The sequence below is a fragment of the Amia ocellicauda genome, chromosome 21 (genome assembly GCF_036373705.1).
Source record: "Amia ocellicauda isolate fAmiCal2 chromosome 21, fAmiCal2.hap1, whole genome shotgun sequence".
NCBI lineage: Eukaryota > Metazoa > Chordata > Actinopteri > Amiiformes > Amiidae > Amia > Amia ocellicauda.
The window spans coordinates 6,786,029-6,801,205 of record NC_089870.1 but is presented as its reverse complement, the minus strand read 5'-3'; the positions used below and the strand labels follow the sequence as shown (position 1 = coordinate 6,801,205).

General features: G+C 42.1%; 1 protein-coding gene across 1 annotated transcript in view; it reads left to right on the top strand.

Moving 5' to 3' along the window:
* Nucleotides 1-10,921: 10,921 nt before the first annotated feature.
* The window catches only part of slc8a3 (solute carrier family 8 member 3), a 95,837-nt gene continuing 91,581 nt past the window's right edge, over nucleotides 10,922-15,177 (top strand). Inside the window, exon 1 of the mRNA XM_066694192.1 lies at nucleotides 10,922-11,746. The gene's annotated coding sequence lies outside the window, so the exon portion shown is untranslated. The remainder of the gene's footprint in view (nucleotides 11,747-15,177) is intronic.

The following is a 15,177-nucleotide window of genomic DNA, read 5'->3' as shown; positions in this document are numbered from 1 at the left end:
TCATGGTATGGGGATAATAAACCTTTAAATTAATGTTGCAGAGTTGAAAGCTCTGAGGGCAATTACAGTACTGATGAGTAATGCCAGCTTCACTTGAAACCTGACTGGCAGAGGCAATCGCCGGGCTTCATATCCGAGTTTAAAAGCCTGACTTGAAATGTATTTGTGTCGCATTGATTAACATCTTCTGTGGCTCAGTGTTCAGTTGCAGTGACATACAGGTCAAAGTATAACTTTATTTCATTAATCTGTGCTTCCTGTGACTGAATATTGAATGCTTGTTCATGAGTTTTGTACAGTTAACTTGGAAGTGTGGTAGTGTGAGTTACCAAAAACAAGAAAAACAAAAAACAGGCTACTTCACAATGAGACACACACATTTGTTCTCAACCATTTCTCTGTGTGGATATTTCAGTGCTTCAGCATAAAAAGTCAGTGTGGGGCTGTGGCGTAGGCATCTGGGATTCCGTCTTGGTCCCGATTGGGGTGGAGGAAAGCCACCTTGCAGTTTAAGGCAGAGGAAGCAAGCTGTGCAGTTGAGAGGCGGAGCTGGGGCCAAGAAACCGCCGAGGTCATGAAACAAAACATGTGCTGCTCAATTTTTTATCAAAATAGCGAGAGATGGCCATCAAAAATTCATGGCCTGGCTAAGAAAAGAAAATTGAATTCAATATTTACTGCACACCCCCACTCCGAGAACTAATTGTCTTAATTCAGTAGCAGTGGCTGGATCTCAGGCTGAGCAAAGGAGAACCAACACTTCTTCAGTCAAAAGATCAACAGTAGGACCCCCTCTTTCTCCTGTACCAGTGCGTGTCATGTGTCCTGAGCTCTTGGTGAGTTTGCTATAAGAGTAGTGCTGTCACTTTTTTGTAGAGACCTTGTCAGGAAGGAACAGTGCTGACATTTTTTTAAATTTCCCCCTACAGTAAAATCTCAGGTGTCCCTGACCAAAAATCACTGCTTTGGTTTAGCATGCTTGCTTTATAAAACATGATTAGATGCTTGTTGGTATATGTATAAAATTGTGGCGATAAAAAATCTGAAGAGGTGAAGTGGCACACATTAAATCTACAATACAATATAGCATTCAACTGTGGGCAGCATGTCATTAAAAAGAACATTGATGCCTGAGAAGCATCTTAGGACAGAAACTCTACTTATTAGTGGGCTCAGAGGCAGGAGTGATGATGATAGACAGGCTGAGCTGAATCTTTTTAGCATAAGTAAAGGACAGCTGATGCAGGAGCCTTTGACTATTGTCCTCACAAACATCCAAGGAATAAACAAGATTTCATATATATATATATATATATATATTATCTAATTGGGTTCACTGGGCAGAAGGAAACATAGTAAATGCAGATTAAGAACAGATCCAAGGAACACCCAAGAGTCTTTAATCCTGGGAACAGTTTTCCAAGCCATTGCATCAAATCCAATACACAGGGAACCTACAGGAATGAGTTACGGGTCTCATTAGAATCATTTTGATTACGTGGCACGAACGAGAGCTCTGATGAGCTTAAAGGTTTAGTTCCTGGATTGTCTCATGGTTTTTATATATACACCTGTCCCTCTTTATAATGCCTCTCTCCCATATCGTCAGTCGAGGGCACACACACAGCCCACTTCATTTGTAGGGAATTTTGTGTATACCGACGAAGATTTAGCGTATATCCTCCTAGGGCTTCTATAACAAATTCTGTCTTCCATCTGCCATTCCCGGTCAACAAACTGCCACAACCCTCACTCACCCCTGGAAGATGAATCGCCAGCACCCCCCCAAGTCGACGGTTTGCCAGCATACACCCTACCCCTCGCCGATGAATTGCCAGCAAATCCACCCTCCAAAACGTAAAAAGCATCTGCTACTGATGGAGAAAATGGGGAGGAAATGGAAATGGCTTTTGCGTTTGCTGGCGTAAATCTGGTGCTCAGCAATTCACAGGTTTGGGGCTCCAAGGTGTGCAGGCTAATGAGTGGCGGAAAAAACAACAACTGCAGCATTTCAGGGAATTGAGCAGGTGCTCAGCGCCCTGCTGATCAAAGCAACTAATACGACAAAAGATCAAAACGAGACATGCTTCCACAATGAAGTTCAAGATGGCCATTTCTCCAAGAGGGAAATGAGTTGGAGACTGAAAGACACATCTGGACCCACGTGAGGACGTACCTCGTCAAGAGCAGCTTCTGTAGTTTCCCTTTGCCTTTGTATTCTCGCAAGTGTCAATTTCAGTGGTGTCCTGTGTGATGATAGACACCTAGACATTAAAGGAGTGGAAAACCTCAGAAACCACGCTCCTCTGTAGTTCAATTCTCTGCCTAACCAGTGATTTCTCACATGAATTGCCCCTGAATTCTGTGGAAATAAATCCAAAGCTGTGGGTCACAGGCCTAGAATCACCAACTGCCACACCATGGCTTTCTTTTTGCGTGTCATTAGATTCTTTGTTTTTAAAGTCTGTCAGAGAGAAAGGCTGATAATGTGAGCAGTTAGCTGTGTAAGTGTATTTAAATCTGGTTTGTAGGCTAAAGATGCTTTTTTTTACCAGTGGAGAATGGGATGATGTGGTACAGTCTTCTCCTATAGAAAATAAAGTTGATAAATCAGTAGAAAACAAAATTATAAAAGCAGGGTTAGGACAGTATTGCTATCCATATTGTCAGCATTGCCGCTGCAAAGATTTCACACACAGGAAATACATTTTTGATCACATGACTCAGATATAACCAGATATTGATACCTCCTCCATATTTAAGAAATGTATTGTGAAACCACAAAACGTAACTGTAAACATAAATAAAGCAATAAATATATATATAGCCTCTGTCTTGTCGTGGATGTTTCAAACAAGAATCTTGTCATTTTCCTTCGGATTTTTGAAATGAGGAAAAAGTCAGGTTACACCCTGCCATGAGCGATTGCTTAATTATTCGGTTCTCTAGCACTTGGTTTTGCTGACCTTTCACTTGGATGTAATGAGGAGGCCGTACCTCAGTCCCCGAAGGACAGATACGAGGCCGCAGAGTGGAGGCTGCTCAATCAGCCTAATATTGTGGATATAGGGTGGAGGCTGCCTTCTAATCCCTGAAATCCACTGCCACTGTGAGGTCAGGGATAATTCATTTTTATCTCCACCAAGACAGTGAAATCACAAGCTTTTCTCTTTTAATCACAACTGCAAACACAGGAGTACAACTACAAAGACTGAAACACTGTGTAAACGTGGCACTTTTCATGTAGCTCTCATAGAAGGGGAAGATTTAAATAAATAAATAAATCCCAATGGAATACAAATATGAGATTTCCCCACTTCTAAAGCAGATTAATACTCCATGTTCACTTTCAAATTTAGGTGTTGTAATCAAAAAGCAATATGTCTCCTTATGTACAAAATCCACTCTGGTCCTGCATTTTCGGGGGTGGATCAAAATCTCTACCTTCCCAAATCCCTTCAGGACAGAACCTCCTATGAAATACCAAAGTACCTAAATAAGAGGCCCAATCTTGAAGCATTTGGACAGTTAAAATAAAAGTAAAGCAAAGCAAACTTACCATGCTCCAAAACCAAACCAAAGGGCTTACATTCCCATTAGCACTCTGAAAGAGAAGAGAGAGGTATAGAGACACAACATGAAATCTGGATTAAATCAATTCTCTAGCCATAAAAAAGCATCACAAATGAGGAGTGCTTTTTCTGCTTGTGTTTTCTCTTTGTCTCCACAGCTGTGCACAGGGAGTGTGCACACATTGTTAAAGATGTATGTAGATGCATTGGGTATTATGTTAAATATTTAGATTATTGTTCTCTAAAAATAACACCAGGAAAGCACACAGCCTCAACAATAATTCAATCCTACTACAACACCATTTTCTTAATTGAACGTCTGCCGTAATTAGTTATCACTTCGGCGATAAATGCACCCGTAAAGTTTTACCTTCTTCAGATTTAATGGTATCGCAGATGTCGCATCTCTGAAATAAATGTCAACAAGTTGTATGCTTCAGCCTTCTCTTCCTATTTTATTGAGTGATTTCAGCCTTTATTTCCTAGTCCCCTCCTTGTGCGTCTGTCTATTTGGCACGTCGGCTCCTATTCGAATAATTTCAGTATTTGTGCCACAGCTGTCTTTCTTTGCCTCCTTGATAATCTGCTATTCAGCTCTTAAGTGTGCCATCATTTTACAACAAATCTGTTTGCCCCCTCACATTCTATTGGTTTGAATTTATGTTAAGTAGTGGCATAGCCGAGCTTAACTCTTAATCAACCTGATTAAAACTGCACTTTCGGCTTTAAATAATAAGCACAGAGTTGCTTGGATCACTAATTAATTCCTTAATAGCACCATTGTACCAGTAGCTTTTGGATCGTGCTTGAGGCAGCTGGGCTTGATTAGTATTCAAATAAGTAAAAATTGCTTTCAGACCCAGTCAAGTGCTAATTGCTTTCTACAGGTTTACGCCTTAATTCTCTTAATGGTTTCTTTACATTTCTTAATGTCTACAGGTGGTGTAGCTGTAGGGTGACCAAGTGTGAATTTTATCCTCTTTTTTACTTTCAAGAATGTGGGTCGTCAAGGAGGCACACTTTTTGTTCACGTCAATCTTCTATAATCTGGAACGAACTGAACGTGAAGCGAACAAATGTCCCACACTTTTGATAAATGTTATATTGTTGATGCTGCAATGGGAAAAAAAAAATGTTGAATAAGTGCCCAAATATTCTTGGTGATCATTCAGTTTATGCCTTGCATGGGAAGCAATTGGCTTGTGCAGTTCAATGGTTTCCCTGCTGAACCACAGTGTTAAAAAGCTAGTGGGTCTGAGTGCATCCCTGCTTTGCGTGCTCTCTGTGCTGTGTACTCCTGTAGGCCTAGAATAGCTCGCTGTTTAAACTGCTGGTCTGCAGTGGAGAAGGCAGGCAGCTTCTGATGCTCAGTGAGCTTTAAGCTCCGGTGCAGAAAACACAGTTGATAGCAACAGCAGTAAACTCACGGTTCACCTGTCCAGGAGCTCTCCGCATCCTCTCAGTCCGGCTCGCAGGGTCTCATGGAAACATACGTGCACACAGACACGGTTGTAGCTGTTGGCTGAGGAGAGGATGACGTGACGGAAGGGGGGGAGGGGTGCATCATAACTTGCTCTTGTTTTCTCTGTCTGTATTTTTTTTTTTTTCTCCCCAGTTTTGTTTTTTCTATTTACCGTGTCTAAAAATAGCTGACTGCTAGCAGCTGAGTAGGGGAGTCCATGCAGAACAAATCTCCCCCCCAGCTGTTGATTTTCCAACATAATGAGCGAGCCGTACAGAGAGCTTATCAGATCCACTCCCTGGGACTGAGCTGGCATTGCACTGTAACAGAGTTTGCTGGGGAGAGGGTGATGGGGGGTCCATGTATATGTATTGGACGCAAGGGTGACAGAATATAAGGTTCTCTAGAGCTCTTCATACCCGTTTTCTTTGTTTCAGATGATCTTGTTTTGTTGAGAGGTTACACATCACTCTTAACCCACGATTCTCCCCAGCTGTGTGAAGCTATTATGTGCCAATAATTTTTTTGTAACCTTTTTTTTTTTGTTCTTCTTCATTTTGTCATCAATCTTAGCCCGTAATGCTGAGGGCTTTTTCCAACAAGCTCTCTTCCAGGGCTGTGGAGCAGTTAAGTGGGTGGGATTTCAGCATAGCGCTTCAGTTAGCGGCGTAAAGGCCAAGCCTGTCACCAACTATCACATCTAAATGGGCTGTTTAATATGTGCAGCACTGGAATGTGGTTTTCTGTGCAATAGTATTGGAGTGATAAGGGAGCTCTCCGGACTTTTGGCAGTCACAGCAAAGTATCAGAACCAAACCAAAACTGACACGGATTAAACAGGTGGGCATCCACCCCTCCAACGCTTGATAGTGTAACTCTGTTTAATTGATTTACCAATATTTTACAAACAACCCAGCAAACACACACTCATACACGTACATGTCCCCGAAGTGTGCTTTTTGATTATTAATTTTGCAGTTAAAAAACTGTGACTAATATATTTGCATGTTGAAAAGGGTATGCCACCAATATAATTACATTGTGTTTGTGTCTGCTCCGTTTTGTGCTTGGTGTTAGGTCCCATATACAAGTGTATTACCTGTATGCAAGTATGCAGATACCTTACTTTATTGAAATCAAAATATGGCTAAAGCAGTGTGGTTGTTTTGCGGCCCTGCCTCCCATGCCAATTGTGTTTCAGTCCTACACAGTGCTCCAGGCTTTGTCTGTGTAATGCACCTCTGTCTACTGTGTGCTGCCTAATTAGTGCCGGCTGGAATATTAGCTTTCTCGTGTTCACACCTGTGCACCAGGACTCCATCGAAATTGCCCTCCAAACACTCATTTGATAGAAAGCAGCTTCCCCTGAGAGAAACACTAGACAGAACTCAAATTGTCAATCCAAAGTGGAAGAAGTCCGTATCTAAAAAGACAGTGATTGTAATAATGGTATGAGCTGACCAGCAATCAGACAGGGGGCGTTATGATCAGATTCCAGGACACTATCTGGCTATTTACAGATGGCAACAACACTTGCCACTTGATTTTTAGTGGCATTCATTGCTTTTCACTTTCTCCTTTCAAGTAAGGTTGGGTATTTTTTTTGGTTGTTTTTTAAATGATTTTCTCCTCTCGGTTGTCCCCTCAAGCAACACTGTTGATTTCTTGAGGTGGGGAAAATAGCTTTATATAAGACAATGCCTGGCCAAAACAGATTTTCAGCATGTCTCCCCTATGCACAGTGTGTCTTTGGTGGTGTAGTGTAAAAATAACATTAGAAGTATGAACAAATGCGTTATCCTAAAAACGTTTTGCACTCAATTGTGGTCGAAAAGGACATATGAAGCAATAATCCTACATAGGAAGCAATATGTTTTGTCATTTCATGGATATTCTTATTAATATAAAACAATCATACATTTCTGAAGATCAATTGAACAAAAGTGTCTGGAATTAAGAAATTGTTTAAAATCTTTTTGAGTGTTGTTAACTTTGAAATTATATCGGCTACTTCCAGTTTGCATATAATTGGGACAAGTTTGCTTAAGAGTCATAGTAATCTGTACAATTGATTAGTCCCCATTAATTAAAATCAGGTCTAATTGATTTGCCTATTCAATTAAATTAAATGGACTCACACTTTTCTTCTTCCCAAAGTGTATTTTCAAAGTATGGATCAAAGCTGGTATATCAAAGCCAATTTATAGTGACACCTACACTAGGGAGCCACTTCTAGGCATGATATGGATTTCAAATATATAAATGCACAAAAGCCTATTCTTATTTAGGTTTCACTCTATAAAGAAAATATGTTTTGTTAAAATAGTTCTGTAAAGTTTTTTTTCCTTGCATATCTGATTTTAACCAGACTGTGCTAGCGTGCAGAGATACAGAAAATCAAAATACAGTCGCTATGAATCTGAAGAGGCACTAAACTGTTTTCCTTTACATTTCCTTCAGCATGCTATCAAATATTCCAGAGTGTCAGATGGTTTCCTGTTGATGCGATGCATATCTAATTTAACTGTTTGTAAGATCTTGCTGCCTATTGGATACAAACATAAGTCAGATTCGTAGAGGCAAAAATACAGCCTGCACTCTGCTAGACGAGGCTTTAATTTAATTGACATGTACACCAACGCAATTAGCAACACGGGGAAGTTCATTAAAGCACACCTTAAGGAGATTACACTGGGGCCTACAGAAATTATCTTCCTGTTGAGTGGACAAGAGAGGGAGCTATTTTAATGGAAAAAAACAACCTTGTCAGCCAACCCCCCCTCCGGAAAGGCAAACAGGAATTGGTCTTGATGAGAATGAGGGAGGCGCTGCTTTCTTTTCAAATAAAAGAGGAAATCAGAAATAAATTCTCATGTAAGATGTAAATGCCTTCCTTTATCCACCAGCGCAATTTTGGGGAACTGGTGGGGGGTGCAGTGCATTTGAAATTATCACCTGATCTTCACAGGAGATCTTTAATCGTTGTCCAGATATGGACAGATACTGCTAACAAAAAAAGACGAGCAAAATACTGGCATTTCTAAAAGGGGAGAAAATAGTTCACGGTTCTGGGCTTCTCATGTGTGTGTTTGTGTGTGTGAGCTTGTTGTCGCTCCCCTGGGTACTCAAGAGTGCAGAAACCCCCTTGCACCCAGAGGCTTTGCTTTTGGCATCGCTGCTTTGTTGCTCATTGGGCTGTGTGGCTCAGGAACTCTGCAGCATGCCTGAGATGGCGGTTCAAGCCCGGGGTCCTGAGTCCATATGCTCCACACACTGTTACCAAAATGTAATGGGACAAAGTCTACCTCCACTGGTAATGAAGTTCCGGAGATGGTTTCTCCATTGAATTCAAGACTGCATTGTGATGTCAGGGCTAATAGTGTTAACCTGATTGATCTACGTAGTGCACACTGCTTGGTGTGTAATATAGTGGCTCAAGGAGAACAGCACCAATGACATCTCATGATTCATGGCCCATATATATATATATATATATATATATATATATATATATATATATATATATTAGTCTCATAGAACACCTCTGGGATGAACTGGACTGGGAAGAGGAAGAGGCAGCAGAGACCATCTTCACTGAATGTGTGCATGGCAAATATGTTTAATGACCAGGAAATCGTAATGGTAGTTAAATTTGTGAGCTTCCTAAACTTCTAGGAGAGTAAAGTAAGGAAAGAAAATGGTCTGAGTGTGTGGGAAACCTTATACTTATACTTCATGGCTCTTAATGACAGGAAACTAAAGTCTCTGCACTTGGTAAAGCCGGGGAAATGAATAGATCACTGGCCCACTCAGCACCTGTAATCATCCACAACCTGATAGTTATGAAGTTGATTGCGTTTCACATGTTAAGTCGGGGCCAGATTTTAATTACATGAGTTAAGGAACTCTAGGCTAAGGCATCAACATACAAGCTTCAATTATGTACTTCTCCAGACAGGGAAAAGGCAGATAACACACAGCATCTTCCCAGAATCCTCAAGCCATCTTCAGGGGGCACGCCTTCCTAACCTCTAGAATAATCAACACCATTTGCAATCACCCATAGTTAATTAACTGGGCTTACCCTTACAACTTGGGAAAGATTAAGAAAATGCAACCGAAAGATAGGGAACCTTGGCTGAGTTTGAACGGATGCAACCCCCTAGCAGCACCTGAACAATCGTGCACTGCCCCATCGGAAATCACTGTCACAGGTGAAACATAGCCCAGATTTGTATGGACTGTAGAAACTGACTACTTATGAGTCCCCTTCGGTTCTATTTTCACATCACCGACAAGTCCCCAGCCACTGGACATTTGCCACAGCTGGGACCCAATAGGGAGATCTGGACACAGCACATCTGACAAGACATTAATGGGAGGTCCTCTCAAACACAGTGACATTTAAGATCCACTAGTGCCTTTTGCAAGAGTGGGGCTGGTGTCTCCCACTCTCAAGGTCAAATCCACGAGCCTGTCATGAAATCCGCCATCCCTTCATGACCCCACACTTCAATTGTGCTTCTAGACTGCTTCCAGATCCCCTCCCACTACATTGGTCTCCTTTAATAAAATGTAATCGGTTCATGGAAAAGAGCCATTTGTTTTTGCAAGATCGTGACTTTACTGTGGCCATAATCTTATTAAAATGATAGCACCCCCCCCCACACACACACACACACAAACACACACACAGCCCTTTCTCTTTAATTACTTTCTGGCTTTGTTTGGGGGTATGCCATTACCAAGGTAACAGGTTAAATAAAAGAACAGCACTAATTGACACACTGGCTTTAAGACTTGCTGCAAGCCTGTCAATAACCTTAGTTTCAGAACTGTGTTTCTTTTCATTAATATTTTACAGCTAAAGTGGCGTGTGCCTGGAGCAACTTCGAAATGCTGCATATTAATACACAGTTGTTATTATTATCATCATCATCATCATCATCATCACAGAGATTATATCCTGTATTCCTTATATTCACCAGTCAGCAAATATTTGAACTGCTACTGAAGTAAGAAGGCTGTCAGTGACTTCAAGGTCAGTTTTAAAACTCAATTTTGTACGAGCTTATCACAGCTATCAATAACACACGCAATAAAAATCATTAGAAATAGTGTAAGAAAAATGTACGAAATGTAATGATTATAAAAACTCACGAATATGTGGAATGATTACAAACAAATCTATTTTCCAAGGATGCACCTCAAGATGCCCACTTGGCGGTTTAATAAAAGGAACAGGCACCATTTCTGACTGCATCCCCCCAGCAGCACCTTTCCCATCCCACAGGTCCCCATGCTTAACAGAGCCCACTTCACCCATAGGTGTCCCATAATGAAGCTCCACTGCTTTCCAGATTGTGGGGCTTCCCTGTCGTTTCACAGCATTTCCAGGCAGTTTCAGTTGTGTGCCTGGCTCACACACCTCCCCACTTGTTTTCTTAACACTCAGAGTTAGCACTAGCTATTCTGGCATATTCCTGAAATATATCAACAACGCGGGTGGTGCGGGGGGGGCACTATAATCCGTGCATAAAGCAGCCCTTGAGATAATAAAAGAATAACAACACCCTAGTAACACACAACGTTTCTGCACCGTCAATTGTTACCTGGGTATTTACATTTCCCTTTCTTTAGTAACATATTTACCACCCCCCCCCCCTTTTCCTATCTCCAGCTTTCCACCACTTAATCCTTTTCACAGTTGCAATAATACATATTCATGGTTTGTGTTGCAGATTTCTTTCCCAGCTGATCGGATGACGTATGCATGCATGTGTGTGTGTGTGTGTGTGTGTGTGTGTGTGTGAGAGAGAGAGAGAGAGAGAGAGAGAGAGAGAGAGAGAGAGAGAGATTTTGGTTCTGGGGGGGCATCGAGGCTGTGAGACTTGCCATTTGAATTCACTCCTGCGATGCTTCGGAGAATGGGCATCCCTTCAGAAGGAGCGGATAGGAATAAACACTGTAAATAAACCGGCCAACTAGAATTGAAGGGGGGGGAGAGAAAGAGAGGGAAGAAAAGAAGAAGAAGAAAAAAAGAACCTTGACTCTTTGCAGCGCGCCGTTATCAGCCCATTGGGTTCTTGCAAAATAATTATAATAATGAAATACCATATCAGAATCATAAGGAAGGGACTGTAATTCAGAAGAATGCATTTAGATTAGATTTATATTTCTACGTCTATTTTTGTATGCTGAAATCGATTTGTTTATTTTTACGGAAGCGGTTTAATCGCCAGACAACCAAATATTTTTTACGCTAACGTAGAAGGGCACAGGGGGGGGGGGATAAAAGAAAAAAAAAAAGCACTGCTGGTCTTGGGAGCCCTATGCATGGATTTGAAGCCTCAAGCATTAACTGAAGCAACATCAGATCGCCTTCCTTGCCCCTGACAGCTGCGAAAGCAAAGCATTTCCAACCAAAAAGGGCCAGGATCGGGGGTGGGGGGGGTGGGGGGGGGAGAGAGGAGAGGATCCATCGCTTCTTCTTCAGCACCTCGATGAGCCGCCGAGGACCAGCGGCTGGGATCGGCTGTGTGTGAAGCGATCGCCCCCGGGGCTGCTCTTCAACAGAGGGGAAACACGCTGGAAAAGGGGGGGGACCGGCTTGACAGGTGAAGGAAAAGAGCGGGGGAAAAACACACGAAAAGGGAATATACTGCCTCCCCGCGATCCCCTCCTTCCCCCCTTCCCACAAAACCAAAACCAGGTAAGCGACATCGTAACTGTTTCCAATGGATTCATCTTGCACGTTGGTTACCTAGTATCAGAAAATGCACGTTGCGATGCAGCTAGAAATGTGTGTGTGTGTGTGTGTGTGTGTGTGTGTGGTTGGGGGGGCTAAGTCAGTAGGGGGTTTCTTGTAAGATTATGGCTTGTGCTACTGTATGCAACAATGTCATATTTGTTTATCTGCTGCTTCAAAACAGTTTGCTGCTGGTCTTATGTATTATGACGTGGATCTTCACTATAATCAGCAGCCTGATCTGTGGCATAATAATACAGCTCAGGTTGCAATACAAACAGGCTGATTCTGGGGACTTTCAAGTTGTACGTGTCTGTCATTTTCATCTAATCAAGCCCAGAGACGGCTCCATTACGGGTCCGGTGAAACTCCAAAACTAGGAAGTTAATCAGGTCTTCTTTCCACCCCCCCACCCATGCAACCTGCAGTTTAAACAGGGCCATGGTCTCTTGACCAGCCGAGGTCTGTTTAGCAGGCCGGACCCATCAAGTGTTCACTAGATAATTACTATTTAAATACACGTCTGTCCTGTGATTATCTGGGCACAAGTGCGATCCTGTGTCTATTGCACATGGAGTGGAATCCAGTCATCTAAGGGGGTGGGGTGGGGGGGGATCCAATAAAAAAACAAAATAATTGGTTACTTAATGAATTTCAACGAGCTGCACAGAAATCGGACACTTAACTGTCAACTGGAATTAAAGCCAGCCATGATCCGAAAATCTGGATCAAACCTGCATGGGGGAAAAAAATACAATAAAAATCCAAATCTCAGTTCCAGGCACTCCTGTCATTATGCTTTCGTTTGCATAGGTAGACGTTGAGCTGGGATAGTGAAATCATTGCACATATTTATCCTCAGCGGGGCATATATCGGATGCACCAGATAGCTGAAGACCAGTTAGATTTTGTATAAGGACAAATAAGCAACAGCTGCTTTCGGGTTTCCCTGGCCAGGGAAGGGGGCTCGTATTCCGGGGCCGGTGGGTTGGAGAGGGAAAACTCCGGGTGGGTTGTGATTAATCTGGAGCAGCTGTTGTGCTCTGTCTCTATGTGCTGAGGTCTTGTTTATTGGGATTCAAATATAGCCACTGCTCAGGCAGGCTCTTCCCAAAATAGGGAAAAGCACACGTCGCTCATGTCAGTTTCACTCCGCCGGTACCACGGCATCTTGCATGGAAATCGGCCTATACTGCAAACTCCATACAGAATAAAGGGACTGGGATGATTTTGTGCGTAATCCAAATAATCCACCTGCGATTGACTACTGTTTAATTTTGCATTCCTCTCCCCGTCGGTCAGATTAGATGGCAGAGGTGTGGGATAAATGACTGCAAGCACATTGCTGTTTGCTCTCCCGACAGTGGTGTATAATGGCTTTATGCCCTGCTTGGTTAATTTCAATGTTTCAACATCATTATCCTATCTGTTATCACTGTCAAAGTGATAGGGGTGCTGAGGGCGGTAAGTTATTTGCTACTGTAGCCAAAAATATAGTCCATTTAGAATTCATGAAGCACCCGCATACGACCGAAAATCTGAATAAGTTATTAGGACATGAAAAATTCAGCTCTTGCTGCGTAAGTCTTTTAACTGCACAAATGAATGCATTCCTATTCTTATTAGACATGCCTAGTTGTAATCATACATAATTGCAAAGCTGTTGGTGGCCAAGACTACTCGAATACATGTTCACAATTTGGAGCCACAATTAAAATGCATTCAGTTGTTTGACTTTTTTGGGCTTCATTGCATGACCAAAAATGGTGCCATTCATTGACATTTTGGAGAATGAGTGGAGGACCCCCTGGTAGGCAGGATACTCACTGTTGTAAGCTTCCTGACACTTACATGCGCTACATGATCAAGTCTCCGTGAGGGACAGGGTCTTAATCAGGTATGGTTAACGTGCATGTATTATCCCAGCTACAGCTGGTCCAAATCACAGCCTCCACAGTATGTAGCAAAGGCTCTACATAGATGTGGATAGAATGTTATTCACTCAAATATGAATAAGTCATAATACTTGTAAAGCAAAAAGGAAGTGGAAAGTGGTGATATGAAACGTGCAGTATGCTTTTTGCTAATTACTGTTGCTTCTTCTTTCTGATTTTGAAAGTTTTAAAGTCGGAAGGTGGTGATGGAACACAAAGTGCAAGAGACAGCTTGAGTTACGTGTTTCCTGATTCTTAAACACCATTTATTTCACTGATCCCTGTGAGCTGATAAGACATGTTCAAACCATTTGCATGTAGACATTTTAGGATAAACAAATGAACAAACAAAGCAAAACAAATCAAACCAAATTTAGAGCTGCAATCCATTAAAGCCAGTACTATACTGGAAATGTGAAGTGCGTTTTCTAGTACAAGCCTTCCTACCCAGAGTACAGGTTCCTGGTATAAGTGCCATTGCAGGTTTATATCCAGACTGTACCACACAGGCTGTTGCCAAGAGCACCCAGGTAATGATCACAGAAGTAGCAGACCAATACAAAGTTTCATTGTGGACTGTAACACTGGCGTCCCTGTGTCAGGCCAAAAAAGTGTCCTTGCCAAATAGTGTCTACTGGCAATATTGTGCCCTGAAGGTGCCAAATATAGTGTCTGCAGCACAACTGCATGAAATATATTGGGTAAACATACTGATTTGATATATTAGATTTTGAAGACCAAAGAGCATTGTATGTGAACTGCAAATTAGTCTATTCAGCACTGCAGATGAGTCGAGTGCCTAATGAAGTCTGCGGCGCCATGTGCAATATTCTGGGCAACAGTGTGCTTTTGACATCGCTGGCTTTTTTCTGGGTTTTGTTTCTTGTGGAATCCCAGAGAACATCATATGGAGAATTTGTGTAGTTACTGCTTTCTTTAATTAAACGTATTAATAATGCAGAAGCGGTGGAAATGAGACCTTGTTTAATTTTACATGTGCCTGTTTTTTGGAGGCAGGGTTCAAAGACGGTATAAAATACGGTGTGCACATTTGACTTCACAAGCGTGGTCAGTAAATGTAGTAAAAAGTGCTCCCACACACACACAGTTGGAGACTATTGGCAGCATCAGTGCTATAGTCAACTCTAAACTGCTGTTTCATTAGGGGATTTGCAACAGGAAGAAACAGCGACAGGCCTGATAGGACGTTTCTTGGAGGACGGGGTTCAGTACGTGTCAGCATTTTTGCTAGGCCAGAAAGAGAAGTAGGGAGTTGAAATGTGCTTCTCAGACCTGGGTTGTACTAAGGGAAAGACAGTGATTTCCCCCCCACCGCCCTAAAAAATGAAAGGCAAACGAAAATCCAGTATGTTGTAAGGATTTTTGCAGTGTAGTTTTCGATACAAATCTTTATTTGTTACTTCGAGCACTTGGCTTCAGACACGAAAAGGCTTTTTTGTG